The sequence below is a fragment of the Ovis canadensis genome, chromosome 20, assembly GCF_042477335.2.
Source record: "Ovis canadensis isolate MfBH-ARS-UI-01 breed Bighorn chromosome 20, ARS-UI_OviCan_v2, whole genome shotgun sequence".
NCBI classification, from domain to species: Eukaryota; Metazoa; Chordata; class Mammalia; order Artiodactyla; family Bovidae; genus Ovis; species Ovis canadensis.
The window spans coordinates 36177135-36186504 of record NC_091264.1 but is presented as its reverse complement, the minus strand read 5'-3'; the positions used below and the strand labels follow the sequence as shown (position 1 = coordinate 36186504).

At 38.9% G+C, this 9370-nt stretch overlaps 1 pseudogene; it reads left to right on the top strand.

The window, feature by feature from the left end:
* Positions 1-996: 996 nt before the first annotated feature.
* Positions 997-2416, top strand: LOC138425140 (endogenous retrovirus group PABLB member 1 Env polyprotein-like; annotated as a pseudogene).
* The last annotated feature ends 6954 nt before the right edge of the window (positions 2417-9370 follow it).

The window sequence follows — 9370 nt, the reverse complement described above, 5'->3', positions numbered from 1 at the left end:
TATCCACTGAAACTCGAGGTTAAGGAAGGGTTAAAATCCATCATTAAAAATTCAAAGAAACAAGAGCTATTAATTCCTTATCACAGTCCATGCAACACTCCTATTTTGGGTATAAAAATGTCAAGTGATAAATGGATGCTTGTTCAAAATATATGAATAATAAGTGCCTAATCCTTATAGTTTATTGTCTGAAATTCCTAAACAAGCCAAATATGACTTTAAGAAAATTGAGAAGATTCTTGGGCATTACATGCTATTGCTGCATTTGGATTCTGGATTATGAGGAACTTGCCCAGCCTTTATATAAACTTATAACTGAGACTCAGCAAGTGCAAACCGACAAGCTGGTTTGGTCCCCAGAGACACAAAAGGCTTGTAAGGCTCTTCAAACTGCTTTCTTGCAAGCTCCAACTTTGAACTTTCCCATAGGATCCAAGTTTGGTTCCTTACTGAAAATAAAGGCTATGACCACATTGTTCAAGAGTAATTGTTACTATCATTTTACTAATGCCTAAAGATCATAAGTTTACTAATGGGCAACATCTTATAGCATTGACTTCTCATGATGTAGGTGGGATCTTAAACTCTAAAGTTCAAAGTGACAATGCTCTGTCTTTACAGCTGCTATAACTCAAGGGGTGTCAAAAGCTCGAGGAATAGAATATTACTTATACTGTCTCTGGAGACCCCAATCTTCAGAAAAAGTTGAAAAGGCTAATGACATTATTAGGAGGCAACTGCATAAGCTAACTCAGGTAACACGAGAGAGTTGGTTTAAAGTTCTCCCCATAGCTTTAATGAAGACTCAAACTGCCTCTAAGAAGAAAGAACTGTCTCTATGACAGGCTGTTTTTGAGCACAGATATTGTCATAGATCCTGAAGCCTTAAAATTAACTATGACTCAGCTTTCAGCCTTCTCAACAGACATTACCTGAAGGTTAACTCCTGACCCAGCCTTTGAGTCAAACAAGCCAGTGTCTGAGCCAGAAACTGAGATGGGCCTGAGAATATACGTGGGCTTGCTTCTGCTGACTCCAAAAGTACTGAGTCTGCCATTTGACCCTCAGGACAATGCCTTCCTGTCCTGCACTCATTCCTATGCCACATTCCACAATCGACACAATTGTTGGGTCTGCAGAGCACTCTCCCCACTCATCAACTGAAGTCTTCCCATGGTGGGTTTCTCCACTTCAAGGAAGAGACTTTCTTCAACTCTGTGATGACATTTACCAATCCTAAGAGGGACTGGTATAATACATTGTACCTTAACTATGGACATAATGTGACTTTTAATTTTGATTTTAACTTGGTTTAATGACTATTTTGCTGCACATAAGAAAGTAAATGGGTCTAGATCTGGTGGTTTTCTAACTGATGTTTATCAAATATGGGATGAGGTCATATGGCTAACTCCTAAAAAGGGATGCCTACTATCTAATGCTTCCATATGTGGGGAACAAATAGAGCCATCCCCAGAAGTTAGTCAACAACTTGATTATAATGATTGGAAACAACTGGGGGTTTTGCCTCAAGAAGTATACAATACAATCATTCTTGTGTTTTGCAATCCCAGTTTAGGTCCTCCGTTTTCCTGGCCAGGAACTGATTGAGACTAGATCCTTCAGTCACACTGGCTTGCTCCAAATTGGCTGTTCTGGATATGTGGTTCTTACCTATGGGCGTGGCTTCCTCCTGGCTGAATAGGGAGATGCCCCCTAAGTCTAACTTTTACTCATGACTTCATATTTTCAGAGCTTCCAGAGAAGCCTACCAAACTGCCACACCTTAAACTCACTGGGCAAGGTTTGTATTTCACTGGTATGATTATCCAGCTGCAATATTCATTCCCTATCTGGGAACTGCAGATGTTATGCTGCAAGTTGATGTTCTGACTAACTTTGCTCAACAGGCTTTACAAGATTCTCAAAAAGCGATTTCAGCCCTTAATGCTGAACAAATACAAATTAGAAAGGTGGTTTTACAAAACAGATTGGCCTTAGATATTCTAATGGCTGCACAAGGAAGAACTTGTGCCATTATTCATACCCGATGTTTTACATATATACCAGGTAAGAGTACTAATGTTACTCACTTTACCAAACACATGAATACAATCATTCAGGCTATGGAGACTCCTAAAGCCTCAGTCACCTCACTTTGAAAAATGTTAACTAGCTCCCCATGGTAAAAACCGTCTTAATTGTAATAATTCTAATTATTCTGTTTTTACTCTTTGCTCTCTACATCTGTAACTGTGTAATTGGAATTGTTTGTAATGGTCTGAAACCTTTTAAGTTACAAATGTTTGTCCAGGCTCCTACCAGTACCATAGCCTCTTCCAACTATTACATGAGGCCCCTGGATCAGAGACCCTCCACAGGAGGGTTAGGAGAATATGATGCCTCAACAATTTAGGGACAAAGCCCCTCAACAGCAGGAAGTAGTTATGGAATGAAAATGACACCCCTTTCCCTTTGCAATATAATTCTCCTAAAAGAAAAGGAGGGAATGAGAGAGTCAATTCCTAGGCAGATTGATGAGAAATCCAGGGTCCCAGAGGAGGAGATACGGGTCTGGAATTCTCAAGGAGGACTAAAGGACCATTTTTTTCTACATTCCTTAGTAAGGATTATATAACAATAAATGTATCCTGCTTGAGGACACATTTCTCCTTCCTGAAAACCTTCTGACTAATCCTGTTATCTTAAAATGCATATTGTGGGAGTGGGTCTAGTAAGATCCTTACAACCTTGAGACATTCTTTTGATTTATTGTAATAACCAATTAAAAAAAAAAAACTGTATAACTCCCTTGCTAACACTAGCAAGGGGAGAATCCTCCGTCCCCCTTCTGATGTCTATGTCAGAAATTTTCTCTGTCCCTTTTCCACTTTAATAAAACTCTGCTACACAAAAACTCTTGAGTGATCAAGCCTGGTCCCTGGTCCCAAAGCTAAATCTTCTTCAGAGATCAAGAATTTGACACTGTTCACTGCAAGCTATCAAAACCATGGAGTTTTTAGAGTTTACATAAAGGATCCCAATACAGAAATTTTGAACATATTCAAAGATTTGTATTGGTAGCTGGAGTTCATTTTTAGAAAGTGATGGTAATGCTGGCAGGACAGAGTGAAGGGAAAGGCTGAGGAGAAAAACAAGTTTGTCCACAACTGAGGAACACAGAAGACTTAGACAAGTATTTAGAGAGAGTAGTGCTTCAGAGTATGGACTTCGTATCAGAAACCAGTCTTGTAATCAGGGTCTGATAAAAGATGTCAAAGGATTTGTTTACATTCTATGAAATTTAGTTAACTTAGCAGTAATATCGGAGAAGGCAATGGCACCCCACTCCAATACTCTTGCCTGGAAAATCCCACGGAAGGAGGAGCCTGGAAGGCAGCAGTCCATGGGGTCGCTGAGGGTCGGAGACGACTGAGTGACTTCACTTTCACTTTTCACTTTGATGCATTGGAGAAGGAGATGGCAATCCACTCCAGTGTTCTTGCCTGGAGAATCCCAGGGATGGGGGAGCCTGGTGGGCTGCCGTCTATGGGGTTGCACAGAGTCGGACACGACTGAAGCGACTTAGCAGTAGCAGTAGCAGCAGTAATATAAAATTAATATTACCTTTCTCGTAAGAGTCTTGTTAGATATGATAATACACATGATGTATATGATAATATATGATATTAGGTTAGTTTACTTGCTACACTTTTTGGTTGATGGGGGATTGTGGTTTTTTGGTTTTTTTTGTTGTTTTTTTTTGCATTTGAGATAGGGTAGAAGGGAACATTGATGTTTGTCCCTCTAGAGAGATTTCCTCCAGTGAGCATGCTTTCATGGAAGCCTTTCATCGTTTCAATTTTGATCTTTATTATGTATATGCCAGGTTAGAGAAAGCTGTAAAACCTCTCTGCCCTACATTACATCCATTTCAAGATTTAGATGAGAGGCTGGAGGAAGACCCAGAATGCTCAGATATATGGATGATGTAATGCTGACATAAATAATAAATTCACTGGCTAGAAGAATGAACAGGCCAGACAAATAAGCATTTTAAAAGAGGGGGGAAAAATACTGACGCCTAATAGGAATTGAAGTAATTGTTGGTATTTGGTTCTCATCTCCTCAAAAAAAAACTACACATGTGCAAGACAGAGGATATAAATTTATGTGAAAATACTTGTGTATAGAAATTGACCGCAAGATCTTTATATGGAGCCATTGCCACCCATTACCACAATATGTCTGCTGTGCTAAGTCGCTTCCGTCATGTCTGACTCTTTGTTACCCTATGGACTGCAGCCCACCAGGCTCCTCTGTCCATGGGATTCACTGGGCCAGAATACTGGAGTGGGGTTCCATTTCCTTCTCCAGGGTATCTTCCCAACCCAGGGATCAAACCCATGTCTCTTACGTCTCCTGCATTAGCAGGCAGGTTCTTTACCACTAGAGCTACCCAAAACTCCCTAATCATCTTAGAATTGTTGCTCTTCTGTACTATGCCTTGAGGACAATTTGTCCTGCCACATCTATTGACTCTTACTTCTATCTTTTAAATTAGGATAGGTGAGATTTAAGATAAAAGGAGCTGTCTTAGCTGCTTTCTCCCCTCCTAAAATATCCTTGAGGCTGGAGGAGCAAGAACTGGGAAAACCAGATAGAGTTAGAGAAACCTGTGTGTGAATTCATATATGAACACATATATGTACATTGATTCAGGATCTCTCATATGCCAGCTGTGTGCTTTGGTCAAGTTATGAAACTTCTCCGAACCTCAGTTTTTCTCCTCTGTATGGAGGTGATAATACCTACCCCACAGGATTTTCCTGAGTAGCATATTGATGTATTTCAAGTTTTCAGTAAGCACTTTAAACTTCCCTTCATTCACTCTCTTTCACAGAAGGCAGCTGCTGAGATTATAAATCAATTTACTGTTAATTCCACTTCTTTCACTGATTCAGTATTCTATTTATTTAAGGTCATTATTTTTGAAAGAAGAGATGTGCATTCTTCTTATTAAGGGAGAAAATACCTTAAGGTTAGCTTACTTTGAAATCTTGAGTCTCAGTGTAAATGCTATATTGAGACTATAAATAATAAGTGTAAGGAAAAACTTGACTAAGATAGTGAAGGGTAAGGACCCCAGATATAGTGTGGTTGAAGAACAAGATAGAGTGGGAAAATGAAAATGCAGGATGGAGGTGGACCCAAGGGCTATCTTCAAATACTTGCACAAATACCATGCAGAAGAGCAAGTTTATTGCTGCTAAGGGCAGAAGTAAGATCCAAGAGTGGGAGTTACCAAGAAACTGCTTTGGGCTTACAATAAGTAGGACTTATTTACTGTAGTGAGAATTTGGAGCTGATAAAACAGTGATTATAGAAAAGAAAAGTTAAATACATACTGTAGCAATATCCCTTCATTGAGGGAAACTAAATGAGCTGGAGCTTATGGTATTGAGTATAGTCACTCAGTCATGTCTGACCCTTTGTGACCCTTTGGTCTATAGCCCGATAGGCTCCTTTGTCCATGAGATTCTCCAGGCAAGAATACTGGAGTGGTTTGCCATGAAGTGATGGTATTAATTGCATGTATACAATATGTTGGGGGCTTCCCTAGTGGCTCAGTGGTAAAGAATCCACCAACTAATGCAGGAGATGTGAGTTCAATCCGGTTGAAGAAAATCCCCTAGAGAAGGAGATGGCAATCCACTCCATCCACTCCATCTTCCATCCTGGGAAATCCCACGGACAGAAGAGACAGGTGGGCTATAGTCCATGGGGTTCCGAAAAGAGTTGGACATCACCTAGCTACTAACATCAGCAATACAATATGTGAATATACAGATATGAAAATAATTCCTTGCCAATTATGACTGTGTGACTCTTATTCTATGATGGATTACATAGTCTATTGAGACTTGTAAGAGTAACTGAAGGCAATGATGGAATCTCTTTGGGTAACTTGAAATATATACTTTGATTGGCTACTGCGTCAAGTACTCTCATCTGTGAAATAATAGGATGTTAGCCCTCTCTCAAAGTGTCTCCAAGTCATATTCAAGAGTAACGACAGTATGCCTCCTTTGCATTCAAACGTATCAAACTACCAGCACATGTCTGTCCTGTCCTTATTCTCCTAGTTTGGCTCCCCTGTCAGCTACTGACCAAATCTGAAGGGTCTCACAGCACCCATTGCCCATCATGGGAATGCCTTGTCCAGCCATGAAGGTTACTTCTGGAGGTTCCTGATGCTGGGCTCCTGGCTCTGGGTTCAGCTCAGAAACACCACCAACTTCCACATCTCTGGGTCACTGTTTGTCTTTTGGATCCTGAAGCCGCTCCACTCATGCCCAGAGTCTTCAAAGTCCCAACCTTATGATATTGTCTTTGCCCCTGTCGCTCTATCACCTATGCAGCCAGTTTGAAACTAAGCTACGGGACCAATTTGGAATAGGCTCCACATTCCATCCATCCTTCTTCTCCATCCTTTACATCTTCCTTTTTAGTCCCCTGCTCCTGCACTGCCCAAACAAGATCATTTCTATTTCAAGTTCTCAGTCACTAAACATAAGCGTCAATTCATACAATCAAATAGATTTAATTGGGTATAGGTTTGTGTTGGCAATGGAAGGAGACAGCATGACAGTCATGTCTAGAAGGAGGGAAATCATTGTTTATCTTAGCACCAGTTAGCCCGGATGCTGTCTTCCATATTCTTCTCATAGGGAAAGAAGATTTTAAACCCTTTTAAGATAACTTCAAATACACTAACATTATAATTCCACAAAGAGTTTTCTTTCATGCACTATAGAAATAGGCCATTAAATTTGCATGTCTAAGGGAACTTTTCAGTAATTGCTTTCCTTAAACAAAATTAGTATGGTCAGCCCATGAAGCTGTAAGAAAAAGGAGGACAAAGTAAATGATCTAACTTTGTTTCAGTGTGTGTAGCACAGAGGAATAAAGATGTCTTTTTTAACAACTATACCTATATTTTAATCTGACTGTAAATGTGGAAAAGCAAATTGCATTAGCTTTTTTTTGAAGCTGTTATCTGCTTGGTCTGCAGGTGTGGGAGTATTCAGGTCTAAAATTGAGACTGATTTAAGAGTCTCCTTTGTGGAAAGAACTGTAGATAATATAGCTGATATTCCTGTAACGAAGAAATATTATACCCTAGAAGTAAGAATTACTTATTTTAAATACCAGCTCTGTGTCTAATTAACATCGTAATTTTGGAAAACTTATTTTACCTTTCTGAACTTCAATTTGGTATTCTATAAATCTGGTGTATTAGATGTCTAATGTTCCCTCCAGTTCTAAAAAAGAAAGTCTATTATTCTAAGCCACAAAGGATTTGGGGGAGCCTATATACAATACACAGAAATATTTTTATTTCTGTGTTTCTTTTGTAGAGAAGGATGCTTCTTTTTCTCTCTCAGCCTTCTACTCCCATGAAGTTAATTAAACTGAATAAACCATTTATTATGTAGGCCAAATGTTTTCAGTGTCTAGAGTATTGCTTTGACAACTGCGTGATAAACTAAATTCTGTTGCCATAATTTTTAAAAGTAGAGCCTTTTCTTCCTACCTGGCTCATCAAAGTAGGTTTGCAGTTGCTATTTCAAAAACAAGATTTCTAAGAAACTGAGAGAGATTCATTTTAATGAACAGAAACTTTACTTAAATATTACACTGATAAGCTGTATGAGCTTGTGTAAGGAATTTAACTACTATTATGCTCTACTCTTTCCATCCATGAATTATGACTATTTCTTGTCTTACCACCTTGCTTTTGAGGATCTGTTGAAGTATGTATTTAGCCAACTTTTAAATAGTGTTCACTTGTAAACATTATGAAACAGGATTTGAAATAGTGTTACTTATAAAGCATTTAGTATCCCACCCAAATCTTTAAAGAGTGTTCTTCTGGGGGCATTATTTGAAATGTTTTAAAGACATAAACTCATCCTTTTTCCAAAGCAACCAGGTGATCTGGGTTTCTTAGAATCCACATTTTAAAGCTGAGAAAAATGAGACCCAGAGAGGTTAAGCAACTTTTTAAGACTTCCACAGCTTGTAAATGTCTGAGCTGGGATTTTAACACAGTCTCTTTAGACTTGGAATCTATTTCTATAATCCTTATGCTATACTCTCTTTCACTTTGAAAATTCCAGCACATTGTACAAATGTTGGGCACTATTATCATTACAACTGCTACTCCAATTTTTACTGCTATCGTTGTTAATTTTGCCTTATTCATTCTTCTCAAACTCAGAAGAATTGTTCACTATACCTTCATGTATAGTGAAGGTTTATAATGGAGTGTCAAGGGTCTACTCCAAGCCTCAGCATAAGCAATAAGTAATTTATTAGAAAATTTGAGGAAGAAAAATTAAATAATTAAACTGGCAAACTATTTAAAGCACTGCTTTTATATTAAAACAATCACAAATATTTTCAATAATCATGCAAAATTCACAAAAGTTTCACAACAAAACATGAAATTTCAAGTAACTTTCAAGTGTGAAGCAGAGTTATATGCCCATTGGGAGCACATGTTAGTGAATGAGGATAAGAAGTCCATGGATTATACGTGGTTGGCATCTCATGAAGGACTCAGACAATACCAACTGATAATAATGATGCATTCCTGAATTATACCCGGGACTTCTTATGTCCCGGGTATAATTCTCATACATTTTTCTATTCTATGTTAGCTAATTTCCTTCTAGATTTTGTATTGCTATAGAGGATCTCTGAAAATTGCACCAGGATCACCAGAACCAAGACACTCAGGTCACAGCTAATGCATCACAGTTGTGTCCTCACAGGAAACCCCCTAGCTGGTTGCCTGTAACCACCTCACCCTGGGTTTTGCCCACTCTAGCCATGCTCAATGACTGGCTTATGTGGGAGTATAAAAGTTAAGCCTCTGAAGCTCAATTTGGGAAAATGCTAAAGGATCATCCAAGTCCACAGCTCCCAATAGGGGCTGAGGACTCAGCTGCAGCTCCACAGTAGATAGGTTCTCCGTCTGCCCTGGCTGTCTTCCACAATTCCTTAAAAACTTATCTCCTGGGCATACTCCCTCCAAACCTTCAGCATATCACCCCATGTCTCATCCAGGGAATCAATCTAAGACAATGCTTTTTGGATTGTTTACCTCTTGTGGTATGGATTTAACAGATTGGATGATCATGGGTGAAAAAATGTCCAAAGTAATATGTGTTAAATATACATATATATATATATAATATCTATAGATGTTCTGTTGTATTAGACTCTTTGCAGCCCCATGGACTATAGCCTGCCAAGCTACTCTGTCCATGGAATTTTCCAGGCATGCATACCGGAATGCGGT